The sequence below is a fragment of the Xyrauchen texanus genome, chromosome 6, assembly GCF_025860055.1.
Source record: "Xyrauchen texanus isolate HMW12.3.18 chromosome 6, RBS_HiC_50CHRs, whole genome shotgun sequence".
In the NCBI taxonomy this organism is placed as follows: domain Eukaryota; kingdom Metazoa; phylum Chordata; class Actinopteri; order Cypriniformes; family Catostomidae; genus Xyrauchen; species Xyrauchen texanus.
The window spans coordinates 20,227,555-20,250,051 of record NC_068281.1 but is presented as its reverse complement, the minus strand read 5'-3'; positions in this window follow the sequence as shown (position 1 = coordinate 20,250,051).

Sequence of the window (22,497 nt, the reverse complement as noted above, 5' to 3'; positions counted from 1 at the left end):
CTAACCAACCACAGTGATCAACAGGACATTATTGTTTGTTACCATTTCTATTTTCTGTGGCATCTTAGTTTCTGTTTTTGTGCCATTGTGTTTGGTTGCCCTGCCCACAAGTGAAATCTCATTGGTCCAAAATCTTGTTCCACATAGTTCCAATATATTCTGATTGGCTGTGTAACATCGTGCAGCATTTTCACTTTAATGGTGGACAGATTATTTGCTTTCCACTGGAATATTATCCATGAGTGTATAAGGAATTACAGCAAAGATTAGAGCCTTTCAGATCTGGTGTTGCTGATTTTTTTTTAGCCGATATATTTAACTTTATTTTGTCTCTTTGCAATGATACACTCACTGAATCATATTCGTATTATTTCATAGCACGTAATCAGTCCCTGTCTCTCACTGGGTAGTGAAAGTGGAGTGGAGACCATAAATAACAAAATTAATGTGAGGCACTGCTTTCAGGGTTTTGTTTTTGATCAGATGATTCTGATTAATCTCTGTGGTAATCAGCTGCTTTGCAGCCTTTCATGAAAATCTGACCTTGATTGCAGCTGACAGAGATGGGTCATCATGTGAGTGCTTTGTGCTAGTATGTGTGATGTGTGGCTGAAGTGCTCCTCCAACACGTCATTGCTGGATGATGGCTGTGGAGTCTCAGCCAGTCCCAAATAGGGTTGCAGCAGTGTACCGGTTTCACGGTATACCGCGGTTTGAAAATTGACGGTTATCATACCATGTACATTTGCTTATCTACTGTATTGAGAAAAAAATGCAACCGGACAGAGAATCATACATGCACGTGCGCGTCATCTTTCCTGCTTCCTGACTTTCTTCCTTGTCAACTTGCGTCTCACACACGCACACACACAAATGCAGCGGAGAAAATGTCAGAGAGAAGCGAGGTGAGGGGGTCTGACAAGAATGAGTGTGAGTGTGTTGTGTGAGTTAAAGCAGTGTTTCTCAACTGGTCTTTTCGAACTGGGTCGTGGACAGCAGGGAAAGAACAATGCCATGGTTCTCCCATTGAAGATATTTCATCGGCCGCCCAAGTGATCTACTATATTGGACTGCTGAGGCAGATTTAATGATAATCTCGCAAACGGCTAAAGCAGACATGTGCACCATACGGCCTGCTGTCCGGATCAGGCCCTCCACATGGTTTAATGTGGCCCGTGGCTCATTTATCGTAAAAACATTTTTTATTTTTTTTATTTTTTTTATTGGATATTTCAGTGAACTTGCATTGGGACCTAACGCGTCTCCACAAGTGTTTAACATGATCAGGGTTGCCAAATAAGAGACTTAACACCCCCCGTTTGAGATTTATACTTGCGCAAATTGGAAATATTCCGCCTAATGTTATACTTATTTTGTGCAATCTGGCAACCACATCTCGCTTTCTCCTTTGAACAAACTTAGCGATCTGTAGTGCAATATTCTGCTCAAGGAAAAGTGTTATACAGCTACACTGTGTCCATTCTTGAGGCTGCTTGTGATGTTTGGTGCTAATAATTTTGCAGGTAAACCTTCTCAGTGATTAAATTAAATATAAAAGTAGATCTCGGCATCATTGACATGCAAGCAAAAGCACGCCAGAGACAAATATGTATTTATTATTTGTGCAGTTGAGAAATGTTGAAGTCCCTTCGCACCTGTATGTTAATCTAACTCTTGCAGTATTCAATTATCATAGTCGTGTAGCCTGTGTTATTCAGTTGTGTGCTGGAAGTCAAACGTTGACATCAACAACAAAAATAATGTCACTTGATGAATGTCCTTGTACTGGAAAACCATGAATACAACTATGCAACATAAAAGGAAATGCAACCCAGGATACATTAATTACAGGTTATGTTATTACTATGGTGGGTCGCCACTTGATTTCTAATGTAAAATCTGTCCTGAAGCAAAACCAGTTGAGAAGCACTGAGTTAAACGTACACACAGGAGCCGTCTACAGTGTATGTTAATTATTAATAATCATAGGACATTCCTTTATAAGATAACACAGCTGATGTTATTTTTACATTTAGTAATTAATTTAACATGTAAACTAACATGCTTTATATAATTTTATCATGTTTATAATTTGATTTATTATTATAATTCTGTTAGCTTTCTTATTTTTTCTATTTATTTTATTTTCAAAAGGGAGACTTTTTTTACACATACTTCAATAAATTAAATGGTTTCAAGTTTAAATATAATAAAGTGTTTGATCAAAAATAAATAAATAACCCTTCCGTTTTCACTGAGAATAGAAATTGTGTAATACCGTATACCGTGAAACCGTGATATTTTCTGAGACTGTTATCATACCGTGAAAATCTCATACCGTTGTAACCCTAGTCCCAAAATGGAGTTAGCTGAGGAGCGCTCTGCTGCATCAGCCATGCTGGACATGACGCAGCAGGTGACCGTAACAACATGGCATACATACCAGGGAAAAAAGCCACACGTGAAGGTGCTGCAATGCTGTCTTCTGCTCTGATCAGGTCATTCAGACTTGATAGTGAAGAGCTCCATCTATCCCTGTTGTTGTCCTTATATAGCTCTTGAAGTTAGTATTAGGCCTGCATAGAACCTGTACCTGAAGAAATCTCCACAGTATGCCAGTTGTTTTGGAGTTCTGCCTTTTCACTGCCCATTGCATGTTAAGTTTAGTTTAGGCTAATTTAGACTAACAGACCTAGATAATGCAGTTGTAGCGCGGCTTCATCCAGCATGTGTACACTTTAAATCAGACCACAACTTGTCTCAGCATTGTGCACATGCATGCATTCAAAGACAGAATATGTCCCCTATACAGGACTTCCTCAAGGGAGTTTATGAGACAAGAATTGCATTCCTTACTAAATTCATACTGGACACAATTTGTTCAGTATTTTAGCACACACAGAAACTGCTGAGAACATTTTAATATTTGTTTGTTTAATATTACATTAAATTTAAGACGTAAAAATTACAGAAATCTGCCTTAAAGAGACATTACTACTACTACACTTGACAGTTTGTGTACGTCTTCTGTAGTAATTTACGTCAAAAACAGAATTAATACAACAGCTGTAAATGTTTAAAAGTAGGGCTGAAACGATTAGTCGACGTTATCGTTATAAAAAAAAAAAACCCTGTTAAATTTACAGTTAAAAACTGGCAGCTGTGGTTGCCAGAACACTGTAAAAAATATGGTAACCACACTTCAGGCTTTAAAATGTCATTTTGATGCCTGTTTATTTTACGGTGCATTACCGTTTATATTATTAAATTATATAAACTTAATACTTTAACCTTCTGAAATATTGTATTGTTACTCACCTTATTATTTACAGAAAGGCACATGATGACATGAAGCACATGATGACCAATAAACATGTAGAGAGAGTCACTCACACAAACACTAAACACCATCAGGGTAACATTTGTGAAATTAAAATAATGTAATAAGCATTAACTAAACTTTAACACAGAAACCCTATTTTAGTTAAGTGATATTAAAAATAAGAAACAGCTATTCCCATAAAATACATTGAAATGTGAACAGGGAAATTGTTAAACAGGGAATTCTAGGAATGGCGATTTTCAAAATAATAATTTGTTACCGTCATTTTAACAATATTTTACCGTACAAAGTACATGTACTGTCTTGTTAAACATAATATACAATTTTACTGTTAATTATATGGTAAAATCATACTTTTTACATGTCGAATTTTTTATTTTTACAACATTGTACTGTAGAATTACATGTGTTTTCTTTGTAAATGGATTATAATTTCTTACCATATATTTTAAGTTAACTGCCCATTTACCAATTCATTTTTTTTTTTAACTGTAGTATTTTTACAATCTTTAACCGTTAAATTTATGGAAAAAAATTTACAGTGCAATTGTATCTTGTATTAAGGATTTAAATTGAAAACCAGACAAAACACTTTATTTAACTTTACACAATATATAATTTTATCAGTGAATTGAATGTCATCTAGACAAAATTTCAAAAAATTATTTTTTCCACTTAATTGTTAGTAAGCATGTTTAATCCAACCTTTTAAATCAAGGCACAAGATGAATAGTCAGTTAAGTGCTAATTATTAATCATTGAATTAATTGGCAGAATAGTCAAATAATCATTCAAATAATCATTAAATTAGTCAATAATCAAAATAATGATTAATTGCGGCCCAATTGCTGTTTGTGTAATGTATATACATTTCCTTCATGCATACTTATTCAAGTGAGTCCTTTTACACTTTTTATAATGATTGGTTATGTAATTTGCTTGATGTATATAAGGTATAATGGTTATATAGTTTACTATTTTGATGCTTTGTATACTTTTAATATGCTTAATGAAATCACTGTATTCCTGTCCTTATTGGTTTGAAGGGAACATACATTAACCCTTGTGCATCAATTAAAAAAAGTTACACATAGGTTCATTATGGACAAAAATGGCCATGTCCAAAAACTGTTATAAAAATATTATAGATTTATGTTTTTTTCCACTTTCACTGACATAATTTTTTTAACCAGCATCAGCTCTAATCATAATGACCAAACATTCATTCATTTTTAGAATTTTAACCCTTTAAACGCTGGTTTGTTTACATAATGCCACTGTTGTTTTTTTTAGGAAAAAATTAAAAATAGTAATTATTTTCAATTTAATAGATGCTAAGCAGAATTTTTTTTCTTTGATTATTAGAGCCTCGGATATGTCAATGATTAACAAAAACATTCATTTTGATGCTTTCATATTTTTTATGCAGTATCAGATTTAAAAAAAGCTACCACTTAGGTCCATAATGGACAAAAATGGCCATGTCAAAAAGTGTCATAAAAATATTATAGAATAATATTTTTTCTACTTTCACTGACTTATATTTTAACCAGCATCAGTTCTAATCATAATTACCAAACATTCATTTATTTTCAGAATTTTAACACTTTAAACGCTGGTTTGTTTACATAATGCCACTGTTGTTTTTTTATAAAAAATATAATAATTATAATTATTTTCAATTTAATAAATGCTAAACAGAATTTGTTTTATTTTTTATTATTAGAGCCTCAGACACATACAAACCACACTCTGAAATCCATACCAACACACTCACACAATTATATATTCATAATGTATCTAATTGGCTCTATAATATGCATAAGCCAAAAACAGCAGAAAACAACAACAAAAGCGATGATATGCCAAACCTGAAAAAATGGCACGATCTGATAAAAAATATTTAAAATGTAAATTTTGAAGCCTTGCCAACATAATGAAAGCATGTTAAACAAGATTGCATAATTTTATAGTTAAATGGCACTGGGATTAAAAATCGCCGTTTTAATGGGTTTCAATGTGCCATTTTTGTCCAAAACGACGCTAAGAGGGAGTATTTTGTGTAACTAGTGCAAAAAATATTTGTTTAAAGAAAATAGGGTGAAATATTAAAATTCCAATAAAAATTCACACCTGTGGAAAATTTTATGCAGTTAGCATTAACACAGACAAAGTTATCAAAAAAACAAAACTGAAAAAGCCAAAAATGTCCACAAGGATGCACAAGGTTTAAGCACTTACCATACTATTTTACACTCAGGGCTTGAAAGTAAGGACTGCCCAATGGCCCAGGGCCAGTGTGAAAGCAATTCGGGCCAGTTGCTAGAACTGTCCCATCAGGGACACTTGCCTGATCAGGCCAGTGCTGCTTTAATAATGTTAGTGCAAGCAGACAAGAAGTGAGATAACACAAAAATTACACTGAGCGAACAAAGTCTTTCTAACTGTGCACTCAGAGATGCGCGAGCACTATTATATTTAGCTCGCAAACATGCGCAAGCGCATAATATACTGAATGTGCTGAGGCATGGCCGTGTGAGCGCACAAGAGCGTGCAGACACAGAGAACTGTAGAGAACTGTGCTCTCCTAGAACTGTACTCACCCTTTCTGTGACTTAGCAGTAGCAATTAACAACGTGTAGAAAATTGCAGGAAAATAACCACTTCATGGATTTAGGAGCGGGATTTTATGCAACATTTTAATTATCCCTATTCCCTGCACATTCCGTGTTCGCAGTAGGGTTGTGCCGATGGACGATATCAACGTCCATCGTGATGGCTGACCAACATCACGATGTAGAGCCACCATTGCGATGCCACGCCCCCTTTTGCGAGTCTTGCTAGTGTGACTCACTAATCCTAGTCTCTTCTATAGTTAACCTAAAAACTTTGCAGGGATTGCTCTGTAAATTAAATTGAGATATATAACTAATGCATATATGCTATTTTAAATACTGAAGTAGGCCTATATGCCAGAGACGTGACGTGTTAGTCTGTGAAAATACCGTGTCAGGCAGGCTGCACAAATATTGATCTTGACATTGTTAGCTTCTTGTCTTTTTTTTTACATGTCTTACACTGTACATTTAGATTAAAATATTTTATGTTGTAGGCTACAAGAAAATAGCCTTTATTAATTAATTATTAGTAGTTGTAGTGTCTCAGAAAATCTTGCTCATTGTCGATAGCTCTTGTATACACTGAAGCGGCAGTTTAAGATAAACCCAGACCAGCGAACGTCAAATAACTTTTGTCTGGTTAATACTTTTAAAGAAAAATTTCCTTGGCCATAAATCCATAATGTCAAATCAAATGAAAGAAACAAGGTGAATATGAATAACACACATTTATTAAAACATAGAACAACAACAAATAAAGAACAAGAAAACTGGAACAACACTCAGACCGAAACTCGGCATTAACATTTCACTTATAATTAGCAGCACAATTAACTTCAGCACAGGCTACAAAATAAATTATGTTATTGAAATATTGTAAAGTGGTCATATGAACTACACAAATGAACGTTTAAAAATTATATGCAAAATCGAATAGCTCCAGAACGGATGGCTAAAAAATGCGTAAAGAAGTCTAATATCTTTCACCATAGACCATGTTTAAATTTCGATGTTTCTGGCCAGAAATACCAACATATTCACTTTATCTGGTTTTAATAAGCTGCGGATTGGAGTAACTACACTACCCGCTGTGCTGAAGACCCGCTCTGATGGAGTACTGGTAGCACATATGCACAGATATTTCCGTGCTAATCTTGCCATGAACGGAAACCTTTTGTCGCTCGCTTTTCCACCAAGTCAGCGGGTCCTCTTCCCCATCAATGGCCATTTCCTGCAGGTACATGGTCATTTCTGCCTTGACCTTTTGCTCATCAGTGAGTAAAATAACGAAATTATAGTTTTTAAGTGGAAAATAGTATTTATGTAAAGAGATATATTAAAATAAAAAGTGCACAACTCTTCTTAAGTGAAAGCTAAAAAAAACAAAATGCTTCACGTGTCGTGCAGCCTACTGATAAAGCGCCGACGAGTCATTAGTTGGGTTAGTAAAATAACGAAATTATAATTTTTCATATAATTTTTGAAAATTATAAAAATTAATTTTCAAAAATTAACCCAACCCCCCCGACGATATCATCGTCCATCGCGATGTTTTACTGTCAACATCGTCAACTGCCAATTTAGGGGACATCGCCCAACCCTAGTTCGCAGTGCTTGAATTTCCCAAATTTGTTAATTTTAATATGTAGGTGAAAATACGTAATCCACACTGGAACACAAGAAATCAACAGTTTCTTTCTGTTGGACTGTAAAACCATCTCTCTCCATGCAGCTAGATACTGTTTAACATGCATGCGCTCTCATAAATGGATAGAGCGCAAGTGTTGTTCCCACAGGAAAAAAATAAATAAATCATCGTCTTTAGAGATAAAGCGCTGAATAAAACATAATAAACTGTTAAACTCTGGTTATACACATGGCTGGAAATCATGAGCTGCTCAGTATTCAAAATGTAAATATATATTCAATTAGATAATGTTTCAAAGCGTAAACAAATTCGAAATCATAATAGTGTTTGATTTGAAAAGAGGTAAAATCACAATGCCTATATTATGATCAAAGTTGTTCAGAACGAAGATGATATTTAAATCAGTCTGCTTCATATCATTCTCATAACACTCCTGTTACATTTGTCTTTTCTGGACTGTACATGTATTTTCATTATGTGCTTTGTGTATCAGTCAGTTTTGGTCTTGTTTGGGTTGTGTAATTTCATGTTTATAGTCTTAATTCACAGATTAGGCTACTGTATATTACACGTCACTGCTGATTTAGCTGCAAGTCTCCTCTCTCAGGCATTCATATGTTTATTACATTCAGCCAATAATCAAATCTTTTACTCTGTGACTAATTTTTGATCTTGCTTGTGAAAACTCTACGGTCCAGAAGTTGACAGCGTAACTTAACGGGTGATTGAAAGCGTGGGTGATCATCTGCTCCACTCCACTGAACTAGCTTTCTCTCCATTAACCACCATGTGTTTTGTGTTCCTTGTCACAGTCGCCTTCGGCTTGCTCACTGGGGTCCTAAATACAATTAATATTTACATATTTATTTATTTTTTATTTTAAGACACAATTTACAAACACATTTTTATCAAACTGCATAATGATGACACATTTAAGATATTACAGATTAATTTTCTGTTAAAGCATGATTATCTGTATATCTTCTTTGAAACAATACATGTTGTGAAAACATTAGGAGACCAATGCAAAATTATCAGTTTCTCTAGATTTACTATTTATAGGTTTCTGTTTGAGGAAAATTATCTTTTTTTTTTATTCTATAAAGTACTGACAACATTTCTCCCAAATTCCAAATTAAAATATTTATTTAAACATTTATTTGCAGAAAAAGACAGAACTCAAATAATGCAAAGGAAGCAAGTTCATATACACCATATTTTATGTTTTAACTTGGGAAGAGTTCAGAAATCAATATTTGGTTGAATAACCCTGATTTTCAATCACAGCTTTCATGCGTCTTGGCATGTTCCCTACCAGTCTTTCACATTGCTGTTGGATGACTTTGTCACAATTCTAGCAGCTTGGCTTTGTTTGATGGCTTGTGGCCATCAATCTTCCAGAGGTTTTTAATTGGGTTCAGGTCTTTTAGATTGGGCTGGCCATGACAGGATCTTCACCTTGATTGACCTGGCTGTGTGGCATGGAGCATCGTCCTGCTGGAAAAACCAATCCTCAGAGTTGGGGAACATTGTCAGAGCAGAAGGAAGAAAGGGTGGTCCTCCATCCACAAATTGTTTGACCTGGCTGTGTGGCATGGAGCATTGTCCTGCTGGAAAAACTATTCTCAGAGTTGGGGAACATTGTCAGAAGGAAGCAGAAGGAAGAAAGTTTTCTTCCAGGAATAACTTTGTTCATGGCTTGATTCATGCATCCTTCACAAAGACGAATCGGCACGATTGCTGAAAAGTCAGTATTAAAGACATAAATAAATTATTTAGAAAAGCTTAAATTGATGTAAAATTATTACATAATAATATTTGCATTAAGAATATATGACAATGTCCTTGCCAAAACCTAAAAGCACAATAAAAGTCACAGGTCTTACAGTGTTCTAGTTCTGATCTGGGTGATAATAACGCTCTATCTTGTGTTTTATTTATTGATAATTGACATTGTCAAGAGAATTGTCTAAAAAGCTAATTAAAAAACTGCCAGATTACCACATTCATTTCAGTTCCTTTACAATATACACACATTCGCTCTTGGTCTTAAGCCTGATTCGCTGAAAACTGCTCCATTAGTGTTTTCACATTCAAAGTTATGAATGACATACAAATCACATACTGTACATGACACATTTTAAATTTAAAATTGCAAGTTTCTCTAAAATTTCTTAAAATTGAAATTGTGCTTTTTCGACAATGTGTGCTGACGTGTTTAGCCCGGGAATCAGTCTTTTCATTCAGTGTAATGCATGGAGCACCAGGAGCTGGAGAGAGACGTGCTTTTTCAGCGTTAGGATTTAATGTCCATTTGAAGCATGAAAGTGATCTGCTCTGACTGCACAAGAGGAAAGTTTACAGAGGTTTAATGATAGTTCCATTTTAATCCTCATATATAATGCTGAATATTAAATGTAATAATGCTAAAGAGAAATATAATCCTAATGTCAAATTTCAGAAGAATGAATTCTGATATCTCGACTGGCATGAGCAAGCCAAACTCACTTGAAATGATCAAGCAATTTGCCTTCATTGCGAAAAGCCCTTTCAGGTGTAGCAATATATGTTCAGGTGTTGTACTGCTGCTTGAGGCATCCACGATTAAAGGGATAGTTCACCCAAAAATTTAAATTATCTAATTTATATACTCATGATATCCTAGGTGTGTATGATTTTCTTCCCCAGAACACATTTGAAGAAAAATTAAAAAATATCTCAGCTCAGGATGTCCTTAAAATGTCCTTAAAATGCAACTGAATGGAGATTTCTCTTTTGAAGCTCCACAAATCACAGACGTTCAGCATAAACGTCATCCATATGAAGCTGTTAAATGAATGTCTTCTAAAGTGACACGATCACTTTTTGGTGTGAAAAAGATAAATATTTAAGTACTTTTTTAACTCTAAATCATGCTTCCAGCCAGGAGCGGTACAAATCTCAATTCACTTGCATTTTAAGGCAGATATTTTTTTCTGTTTTACTTTAAAAGTGTTCTGGTGAAGACATTAAGTCATACATACATGGAATATCATGAGGGTGAGTAAATAATGAGAGAATTTTCATTTTTGGTTGAACTATCCCTTTAAAAGCAGCTTGGTACCAGGTCTACAGCTGCCGTTCAGGTTTTCTGTGTGTGATTTGATTAGTCACGAGACAAACCCTTGCCAATCATTAATGGATGAAAAGAAAACCAAGACAGGTATATTGCAAACACAGATGGAGTGAAAATAGCGTAGTAAAAGTACAGTTAAAGCCCATAAAATGTACTAACTTTAAAAATAAGTAAAGCTATAGCATTTTTAAACTATAGTTATACTATAAACTATATAAGCTATATCATACTTAAAGTACAATTCCTGAAGAAAAAAAACGACTTAATTACAGTAACAAGAGTATTTGTAATTCATTACACCTCTGGCTGCTAACGTGAAATAGTATTTTAGAGCTCCTTGTGTGCAATGAAGCGATCTCCATTTGTATGCCCACTTTACGTAGGCTTAGGACGTCATGCGTATTGGATAAAGTAAACGTTAAAAAAAAAAAAAACCTTGTTTGTCCTTTACCATTATGTTGTTGTCTGCTCAGCGTAGATGAGATGTTTGTTATTATGTTTTGGTGCCTTGTTTGTTTATTTTTGCCATAAAAAAAGCCTTATTGTGTGTTCATGTTTAAGACCATATTTGTGGTTAAAATATGTTATGGAGAAATAACTCTTAGAGAAACGCAAACCATTTTATTTTCTTAGTTTGATTTGCAATCATCTACACTGAACACAAAATATAATATTTACAGGATTCCCTCATTCAGAGATGAGCTACATTTTTTTCACCCTCTATTGAGGTAAAGCAGTTGTGTGCATCGTTGTGTTTGGGCTGGCACACAAACCTTTTGCATATGGAAAGTGCTTGCAAAAAAATAATTAGGGTTGCAGTGACTGACCTTGTTTGCCCCTCAAAGAAAAAGCATGAAAGGTACATGAAATCCCTGCTTCAGTGGATGTTTGACTTCACTGAAGGACTTTTTTAGAACACTTCACAATTCAGCTCAGTAGGTGGCGGTAATGCACCATAACCTGGATTGCCAACTGCCATTAAACATCACATGAAGAAGAAGAAATACTTTCTCTATTGCCTGTGTCAATTTAGTGGATGTGAAAGCGCTTTGAATCTGTATGCAAAAACGATAGTACGCAAGTATAAATGCCATGGGACCACGCTGCCATCATACCAGTCAGGAAGGAGATGCATTCTGTCTCCTAGAGATGAACGTAGTTTTGTGCAAATCAAAGCATGGTGGTGGCGTAGTGGCTAAAGCACAGGGCTGTTAATCAGAAGGTCGCAGGTTCTAATCCCACGGCCACCACCATTGTGTCCCTTGCTCCGGGGGGATTGTCCCTGTAATAGGTGCACTGTAATTCGCTTTGGATAAAAGCGTCTGCCAAATGCATAAATGTAAATGTAAATATCACAGTAAAACAAGTTTGACATAACCAGAAATGCTGCTCAGCAAGGAAGAAGCCACTGCTCCAAAACCAACATAAAAAAGCCAGACTACAGTTTGCAAGGTCACATGGGGACAAAGATCTTACTTTTTGGAGAAATGTCCTCTGGTCGGATGAAACAAAAATTTTACTGTTTGGCCATAATGACCATTGTTATATTTGGATGAAAAAGGGTGAGGCTTGCAAGCCGAAGAACACCATCCCAACCATGAAGCATGGGGGTGGCAGCATCATGTTGTGGGGTGCTTGGCTGCAGGAGTGAATGGTGCACTTCATAAAATAGATGGCATCATGAGGATGGAAAATGATGTGGATATATTGAAGCAACATCTCAAGACATCAGCCAGGAAGTTAAAGCTTGGTTGCAAATGGGTCTTCCAAATGGACAATTACCCCAAGCATACCTCAAAATTTGTGGCAAAATGGCTTAAGAACAACAAAGTCAAGGTATTGGAGTGGCCATCACAAAGCCCTGACCTCAATCTGATTGAAAATTTGTGGGCAGAACTGAAAAAAAGTGTGCGAGCAAGGAGGCTTACAAACCTGACTCCGTTACACCAGAGGTATGGGCCATAATTCCAGCAACTTATTGTGAAAAGCTTGTGGAAGCCTGCCCAAATTGTTTGACCCAAGGTAAACAATTTAAAGGCAATGCTACCAAATACTAACAAAGTGTTTGTTAACTTCTTACCCACTGGGACTGTGATGAAAGAATTAAAAGCTAAAAGCTCTCTCTAATATTATGTTGACATTTCACATTCTTAAAATAAAGTAGTGATCCTAGTTGACCTAAGGCAGGGAATGTTTTCTTTGATTAAATGTCAGTAATTGGGGAAAAAGGAGTATAAATGTATTTGGCTAAGGTGTATTTAAACTTCTAACTTCAACTGTATGTGTGATTACAGCTTAACCTGAGAGGGTGTAGAAGTGTTACAAGGAAACCGTAGGGAGTGTCTGATGCCAGTTAAGGTTAGCATGATCTCATGTGTCACTTTATTTGGGTTTATTCACTTTCCCTTTGACCCAATGAAAAATGTAGACATTAACTGCCTATTGTCCTTTTCAATGTAACTTTCCCTGCAATTTTCTGGAGGCATTAATGTAAGAGCAGCAGGACCTATCAGGTATTATCCCCATCAAACAATATTTGTTGCCGTGCGTGTGTGTGTGTGTGTGTGTGTGTGTGTGTGTGTGTGTGTTTTTTTTACTTGTGTATATAAATACCTTTTGTACACATGAGGTCATTCAGTTACACTAAACCAAAAGGTGGTTGGCCAAAGCAAACAAGGCATCTGTTCACAATACACAAGTTTATTTGTCCCTTATCTTTCCACAAGTTTATAGAAACTGCAGACGTATGCTTGTCCAATCAGCATTTTGCATTGAGTCTCCATTGTGTCATGGAATTTATCATCCAGATGGTATCATACCTGTTGTTGTTAAAGCGCTGACAGATATTTCTGTTTAATCAGCAAATGAGTAGTGTAGAGCAGTGTTGATTCTGTTCAGTTTAATTCTTTAAGGACCTCAGGAGATTTTTCTATCAACGAATGTTTAGATGATGTCCTCAGGTGTTAGGCTGCTGGAAAGCTGAATAAATTGTTTTTGTTGTTTCTGTGGCATGAAGGACCAGTTTCTCCCTACTACACCAGGTCTTCCCTGATCTCTTTGTCTGTAGTAGGCATTACTGAAGCCTCGGAACCGCTTAAAGGTCTATCTCACAACTGGAATGTTGAATAAAGATTGTCTTAGTGGTTTCTGGAGTAGTTCCTATCTACCTTAGCAGGTCTTTACTGGTAATCTTTGTGTCTCCAGTGGGCATCACTGAAGCCTTGGAGCAGCTTGAAGGTCTTCCTTATATTTTTCTCACTGCTGGACCATTGAATAAAGATTTTGTTAGTGGTTTATATGAGCAGTTGGTCTCCACCATGGCAGGTCTTTCCAGATCTTTGTGTCTCCAGTGGGCGTCACTGAAGCCTTGGAGCAGGTGAATGTTGTTTCTCATCAATCTTCCCTAGATTCTCTAACTGCCACTGGCAACCTCTTCTGTTCTTTACATGCTGTTTTACCGCAGTGCTAGACTCCCCACAGAGCTCACCTCGAGCCTTGCCTATTTTTAATCGATTCCTAGATTCTTCCAAGAATTCCCCCTGTTTAAGATTGTTGGGCTCTTTGTGTCTTGTATGATTCTAAAAAGAGATATGTGCTAATTTTGTACAACTTGCACCATATTGTACCTGCCTGATGTTCTAAATTTCTAAACTGTAAACATATTCCTGTTTTTTTTTTTTTTTCCCTACACTTTTTCACACTGTTCATATTTTACCATGCATTAGTAATTAATCAAGATATCACACTCTAAACCCTGGGTTAACATTCTTATTTGCATATTTATGAGGTCAGTATCATTGATTGAATTAATTGCAACATTTCACATTGTATTCCTTTGGCAACAATGGTACTGCAAAAGCTCTGGAGCAGGGTTTTATTACCCTGGGTTAAAAGTTTCGGGATTTAGGCCTACATTGGCATTAACTTGGGTTTTTCATCTGGAAAGTGATTTTCATGAGTTTCAGTTCCATTATCTGTTCCCGAATGACATTCTTCCACCAATGTGGATACAACAATGTGCTATATTGAAAGTTGTTCCTGTGCTAACATTCAGTGGCACTAGATCAGTAGTGTAAAACATACAACGTGACCAGTGTAGCCCAATTCTCGAACAGTTGACTCTAATGAGCCAGTTCTTTATAAATCTACAGCACGACCAATGTAGCCTGATTTCCTGAAGGTATGACTCTTATGAATCTGTTTGTTTTTTGTATACACCACAAAATATTGTGGTGTATAAAAAATAGTGCTTCCTCCAGAGCAAATGAATCTTATCGGCTGGTTAATTTTAGTGAATCAAAAACGTACTGAATCAGAATCAGTTTTATTGCCTCGTATGCTTACACATACAAGGAATATGTCTTGGTGACATGAGCTTCCAGTGCACAACAATACAGCAACAAGCCAGAGATGATAAAAAAAATAAACAAAATATAATAAAAAAGAAAATTGAATAGAAAATAAAGTAAATATAGAATACACAATAAGACAAAATGCATACATACAGTATTTATATTTAAGCAATATCACACGAGCAAAAGTGTGATATGGCCCTACATCATTACTGCTGTGATTCGGGTGCAGGCTACTAAACATTAGATCTCAAATTGTTTGTTTGAATATTTGTGTTGAAGTCAACCTCTGCCACGTCAAGAACTCCCATATTACTTAAGTATTGTTAAATTGTTGTTGTTAGAAGCCAACTGTAACCAGATTACTGTTGGATTTGTACGGCAATAATTTGACCAGCTTCTTCCCTTTTTGATTATTTTGGTTATGAATCAGAATACTCAACCTTCAGGGTAGAATTTAATGAGACTTGATCAGTTACTTACTATAATTTTTCTCTTGTTAAAGAGTGGTGCCCCAAGGATAGAATTTAACGAGTTAATTTGTATTTAATTTAATTATTAATTAGTAATTAATAAACATTAACTATTAGTTATATCTGATAGTAAAACTAATCTAAACAACCAGTGCACCCGACAGTCCTTTAACACTTACTTAGTTTAATTAATTTAAAGCATGACTTGCACTATACATAAGTAATATTGGCATTATGTTCATGATGTTAGCCAGAGGGGAACTGGCCCCCACAGTGAGTCTGGTTTCTCCCAAGGTTATTTTCTCCATTAAACAACATTTTATGGAGTTTTGGGTTCCTTGCCACGGCTCACTGGGGTTATTAATACAATTATTATTTAATTACTTATTTTTAAACACGATTAACAATCGTATTTTATCTAATTACACAATGATCATTCATCGACATTTACGAAATGTTATTCAGTTTTATAAAAATGCTTTGAAATGATGTGTGTTGTGAAAGGCACAATACAAATAAAATTGACTTGACTAAACACAGGACAAACGAACAAAAACAACAAAAGAGCTGGAGAGCTCCACACCAAGGCGGCCATCCGTGGCGCCATCTTTGATACATTTTTGATAAAAAAAGAGAGACTTGGAAAGAAAAGACAACAAAATACGTTGTCATCTTGCTGACTTCAAATAAATTAAGAATTGTTACTGTGTTATGAGTACGTGTGGTAGTGCGACTTAAATCTGAGTAATTACTTGATGGTTGCTCTTATTAAAATGTGCTGTTAAAGATTAAAGCATTTTGTTGTAATTAGAGGTATGAATGAAATATCTTAATTAAAAAGTCTGTGTACACCAGGGGTGCTCAATATGTTGATCGCAAGAGAACCATCGGTTTATCTTGATAAGATGTCAAAAGAGAAAGATTAGAGAGAGAAAAGACAAAAATAGCAAAGTTTTAAAAGACCGACTTTTTATTTCCTCGCTGTTGCAATCACAGATGGCATGTGTCTGCGCTTTACATGCTTGTGTGCTTAGAGCGTTCATGGGAATGTGGATACAGGCAAAAATGTGGGTATTGGCGAGGTATTAATGTAAATACAGTCAGTAATGTCTAAAGTGAATGTTATCAGTGGGACAAAAAAGCAGATTTGTATCAAAATATAGGATTTGAAGTATAAGTGTAACCTAACAGACCTGCCGCTGATAAGTATGTCATTAATATTAATCAAACAACAATAATAAGAAAACAATAAACAACTCACTGCTCTTGGCAGGATAAATTTAGTAGTATTAATGGAATAGAATCACACAGTGTTGACCAGTAACTAGTAGTTTTGTTACAATTTCATTTCATTCTGAATGTTTACTTGAATACTTTATAGACTACTGCTGTAAAAAAAAAAAAAATTAAAGCTGTTAAAAAAGGACTGTTTTCTTAATTAGATTTTATTTGTTGTTTTTAATTTGTTTATTATTATTGCTTTTTTATTAATTTGTTTATTTATTATTGGATTACAGACTATTGCCTTGTCTTGAATAAATTACTTGACCACTTGAAACAATGCTTACATAATGAAAGAAAAAAGTATTGTTATTAATTGTGGTATCAAAATAGGTATATGTTCAAAACTCAAGCGAAAACCAGGCTACAGCTGCGCAGCGCAAATGTGCCTTTCAACTGCCCAGGTGTTGAGTGGATTAAATTATATTTATCCCGCATAAATGCTTATTATCTAAAAGGCGCATTTGGACTGCACGATTAAAGCCTGGTTTGCAACATCACAGAACCACTTGCACACGTGAAGTGATCTGCTTCATTCTGCTGTATTACTTGAGCGAGCGCACGTCAGCCGTTGATGATATGACCGGGTAGGCTTCCCTCTTTCACAGCACATATGACAATATTTATGCAACCAATTTGATTTCTACTGAGAATTGTCATGTTCTAAGTGCTGTGGAGGAAGTTAAGTCCTGACAGCACTGATTTGAATTTTTTTTCAAATTGCACATCATCCCATTTACTAAAATGTATACTGATTTTACAGCAGTAAAAGTAACCGGTATTTTGATATAAAATGTATAAATATGTTTGTGGCAGATCTCTGCCTTCCCTACGATGGAGGAAGTGGGAGCCAGGTGAACAGTTCACAGAAGACTTTAATTAGGTACAGTTCAAAGCTTGCGTCATACCCAAAATACTTGGCTGTAATCACTGCCAAATGTGCTTCAACTAAGTACTGAGTTAAGGGTCTGAATACTTACGTCAATGTGATATTTCATTTTTTTTTCTATTTAATACAGTTGCAAAAAAAAAATATCTTTTTGCTTTGTCATTATGGTGTATGGAGTGTAGATTGAAGTGAAAAAGTAAATAACATATTTTAGCATAAGGCTGCAACATAACAAAATTTGAAAAGGGGTCTGAATACTTTATCAATGCACTGTATATATATCAGAATTGTTAAATTCCTTACTATTCCCATCCCTAATGTTAACCCAGGGTTAAGCGCATTTGAAAAGCTCTAAACACACATATTATTTTGTTCCTGACATACACAATTATCATCTCATCAGTGTGGCTCTTGTGAGATAAGGGAATTAAATATCCTACAGAGGGTCTTCCTGTCCTGTCACTCTGAGGGGCCTCTGAGCATTTGTTTCCCCTGGCTGTGCGCACAGCTGCGGCAGTAAAACCTCCTCTGTCAGCAGCTGATAGTGATCTATGTTTGCTGTGCAGCATCTGCATAATCAGTATGCATGTCTGTATTCTCAGAGTAAGCAAGTTCTCTTGCTATCACAAGGTAAAACCTTCTCTCTGGCTTTACCTCACCCAGATAGGCTTGCCCTGGTACACATCCAAAGCTACTCAGGCCAACTTAAGCTGGTATGGAATCCAGGTGTCTACAATCATTCTGTTGAATGCCAAATCCGCAATAATTGTTTATGCTTGAATGAAATTCTGATTTTGCTCGCTGGGGCTCTTATTTCACATTTTAGGTTGGAATGGTCTTGTTTGTGCTCACGCTCTCTTTTTTGATGTGGCACTAAAACATTGCTTAATGTGGACTCTCTCACTAGCATACTGAGAGCGCTGCATTCCCACAAGTTTCGTAAAAAGCTAGAAGTGTTGGAATTTGAGATGTTTAAGTACTGCAAACAACTCTTTGTGATAAGTTCTGAAAGCCCAGCACAGTATTGATTTAAAACATGCACTGGTTCCCATAGCTCAACTGGTAGAACATGGCACATGCAACAGAAAGGTTATGGGTTGGAGACTCGGAGAACACACAGCGGGCCAAAAGTAATTTGAGTGCAATGTAAGTCGCTTGAATACAATGTAAATGACAGAAATAGGTAACTTAAAAACAAATGGGATCAGTCAAAGCAAATAGATCAGATCTGAGCAAACAATTGGAAATGGATCTCTGAAGTCTGTTAAGTGAATGTAGGCAGAGATTGTATATAGAATAAGACAGGTCACTGGAATACTTATGAAATGGTAAAAGGGCTGTGTGTAAAAGAGCTTTTTAATATAGACATCACCTGTTACCTGATGACCCCTCAGTATTGGGTCTCAGTATCGGGTCAAATCTCAGCATCTTTGATAGACGTCTCAGCCTGGAGGAAGGATCACCACCTGCAGCTCAACCTAGTGAAAAATGAGCTCCTTGTTGTTCCAGCCAACACTGATATTGAGCACAACATCACCGTTCAGCTAGGTTCATCCACAAAAACATCTTCCAAAAACAGTCAGAAATCTTGGCGTAACCATCGACAACAAACTCAATTTCATCAACCACATCGCAAACGATCACAAGATGGCGCCACAGACAGCCGCCTCGGTGTGTGTATGTGCGTTGTTTTGTTTTGTGTTTTAACTCTGTTTTTTGCGTTGGTACCGGGTGCTCTTTCACCAGAGATGAGCTTATGAACATAAGGGGTACAACTCCAGAGGACTTATTTCCTACTTTTCTTCTCCCTACACTCGAAATTTTGGACATTCTGGTCAAAGGTGCGCTCACCTTTACTCAAGCAGTGAAATGCCGAAGGAGAGGGAAACGGGCTGGTGCGCTTGTGCGTCTTCGCCAGCGAGGATTACGCACACCGTTACCAGGAATATTTCTCTCTAACGTGCGTTCACTGTCCAACAAACTGGAGGAATTACAACTGCTGTTGGGGAAAAACAGGGACTTTTCTTCATCTACTGTTTTGTGCTTCACGGAGACATGGCTTTGTGGATTAATACCGGAATCTGCGCTGCAGCTGGCAGACTTCCAAATTTACAGAGCGGTCAGAGACATGGAACTTTCCGGCAAAACTAAAGGTGGAGGAATCTGTTTTTACATCAACAGCGGTTGGTGCAACGATGTGACAGTGATCCAGCAGCACTGTTCTCCTGACCTGGAATCTTTCATCATAAACTGTAAGCCTTTTTATTCACCCTGTGAGTTTGCTTCATTCATTCTGGTCGGTGTTTACATCCCGCCGCGGGCCAACGTGCAGGCCGCACAGCGCATGCTCGCCGACCAGATACGGTGTGTGGAGCGGACCAACCCGGACTCTTTAGTTATTGTCCTTGGTGACTTCAACAAAGAAAACCTCACTCATGAACTCCCTAAATTCAGACAGCTTATTAAATGCCCGACCAGAGAGGAGAACATTCTGGATCACTGTTACACCACAGTCAGGAATGCTTATCCTGCCGTCCCCCGTGCTGCACTGGGAAACTCTGACCACGTCATGGTCCACCTGATTCCTGCGTACAGGCAGAAACTAAAGCTCTGCAAACCTTTAGTGAGGACATCAAGGAAGTGGACCAGTGAGGCTGTGGAGGATCTCCAGACATGTTTTGACACCACTGACTGGGATGTGTTCAGGACTGCCACAAACAGTCTAGATGAGTACACAGAGGCTGTGACGTCATATATCAGCTTCTGCGAGGACTGCTGTATTCCATCACGCACCAGGGTGAGTTACAACAACGACAAACCCTGGTTTACAGCTAAACTCAGAAGGTTAAGGTTTGATAAGGAAGAGGCCTTCAGGAGTAGGGACAAAGACAGATTTAATGAGGCGAAGTACAAGTTTAGCAAGGCGGTTGAAAGAGGCTAAACGACGTTACTCTGAGAAGCTCCAACACCAGCTCTCAGCCAACAACTCTGCAACTGTCTGGAAAGGGCTTAGGCAAATCACTAATTACAAGCCTAAATCCCCCCAGGCCATCAACGACCGACGCCTAGCCAACGACCTGAATGAGTTCTACTGCCGCTTTGAAAGACAAAGGGCCAGTCCTGAAACCATCCCCCATGACAACTCCCAACAGCTCCAGCCACAGTGCATCACCTCCACCTCCCCCACCTCAGCAGGGGCCGGGGCACCCCCACCAATGCCCACATTAAAGGTACCCCCCTCCACCCCCCCACCCACCCCAGTGACGACTCTTTCCATCCATGAGAGGGACGTCAACAAACTCTTCAGGAGACAGAACCCCGGAAAGCTGCTGGACCGGATGCTCTCTCCCCATCCAGCTTGAAGCACTGCGCTGATCAGCTGTCTCCAGTGTTCACAGACATTTTCAACACCTCACTGGAGACATGTCACGTGCCAGCCTGCTTCAAGTCTTCAACTATCATCCCTGTTCCCAAGAAGTCAAGGACCACAGGACTTAACGACTTCAGACCCGTCGCCCTGACCTCTGTGGTGATGAAGTCCTTTGAGCGCCTTGTGCTTTCTCACCTCAAAGTCATCACCGACCCCCTCCTGGACCCCCTGCAGTTTGCATACAGAGCCAACAGGTCTGTAGACGATACAGTCAACTTGGCCCTCCACTACATCCTCCAGCACCTGGACTCCGCAGGAACCTACGCCAGGATTCTGTTTGTTGATTTCAGCTCTGCTTTTAACACCATCATCCCGGCTCTGCTCCAGGAGAAGCTCTCCCAGCTAAGTGTGCCTGACTCCACCTGCAGGTGGATCACTGACTTCCTGTCTGACAGGAAGCAGAACGTGAGGCTGGGAAAACACGTCTCCGACTCAGTCCATTAGCACTGGATCCCCCCCAGGGCTGCGTTCTTTCTCCTCTGCTCTTCTCCCTGTACACTAACAGTTGCACCTTCAGTCACCAGTCCATCAAGCTTCTGAAGTTTGCGGACGACACCTCCCTCATCGGACTCATCTCTGATGGTGACGAGTCCGCTTACAGGTGGGAGGTCGACCACCTGGTGACCTGGTGCAACCAAAACAACCAAGACATTGGAGATGGTTGTGGACTTAAAGAAGAACTCAGCCTCACCTGCACCTGCCCCCATCACCCTCTGCGACTCCACAATTGACACTGTGGAGTCTTTCCGCTTCCTGGGAACTATCATCTCCCAAGACCTCAAGTGGGAGCTGAACATCAGCGCCCTCATCAAGAAAGCACAACAGAGGATGTACTTCCTGCGGCAGCTAAAGAAATTCAACCTGCTAAAGTCAATGATGGTGCACTTCTACACAGCCATCATCGAGTTCATCCTCACTTCCTCCATCACTATCTGGTACGCTGCTACTACTGCCAAGGACAAGGGAAGACTGCAGCGTGTCATCCGGTCTGCAGAGAAGGTGATTGGCTGCAATCTGCCGCCGCTCCAGGACCTGTACGACTCCAGGACCCTGAAGCGTGCTGGAAAGATTGTGGCTGATCTCTCCCACCCTGGCCACAATCTCTTTGAATCACTCCCCTCCGGCAGAAGGCTGAGGTCCATCAGGACAAAAACCTCACGCCACAAGAACAGTTTCTTCCCATCCGCCACTTGCCTTATCAACAATGCCCGGTACCCACCCTGACACTCTCCACACTCCACCTCTGGCTCTACATTTCACTGCACTACTCTGCTCTCTTTTATTTTATACTTACTTTTAATTGATACTGCAGGGACATATTTATATTTATATTTATATTGCTTTATTT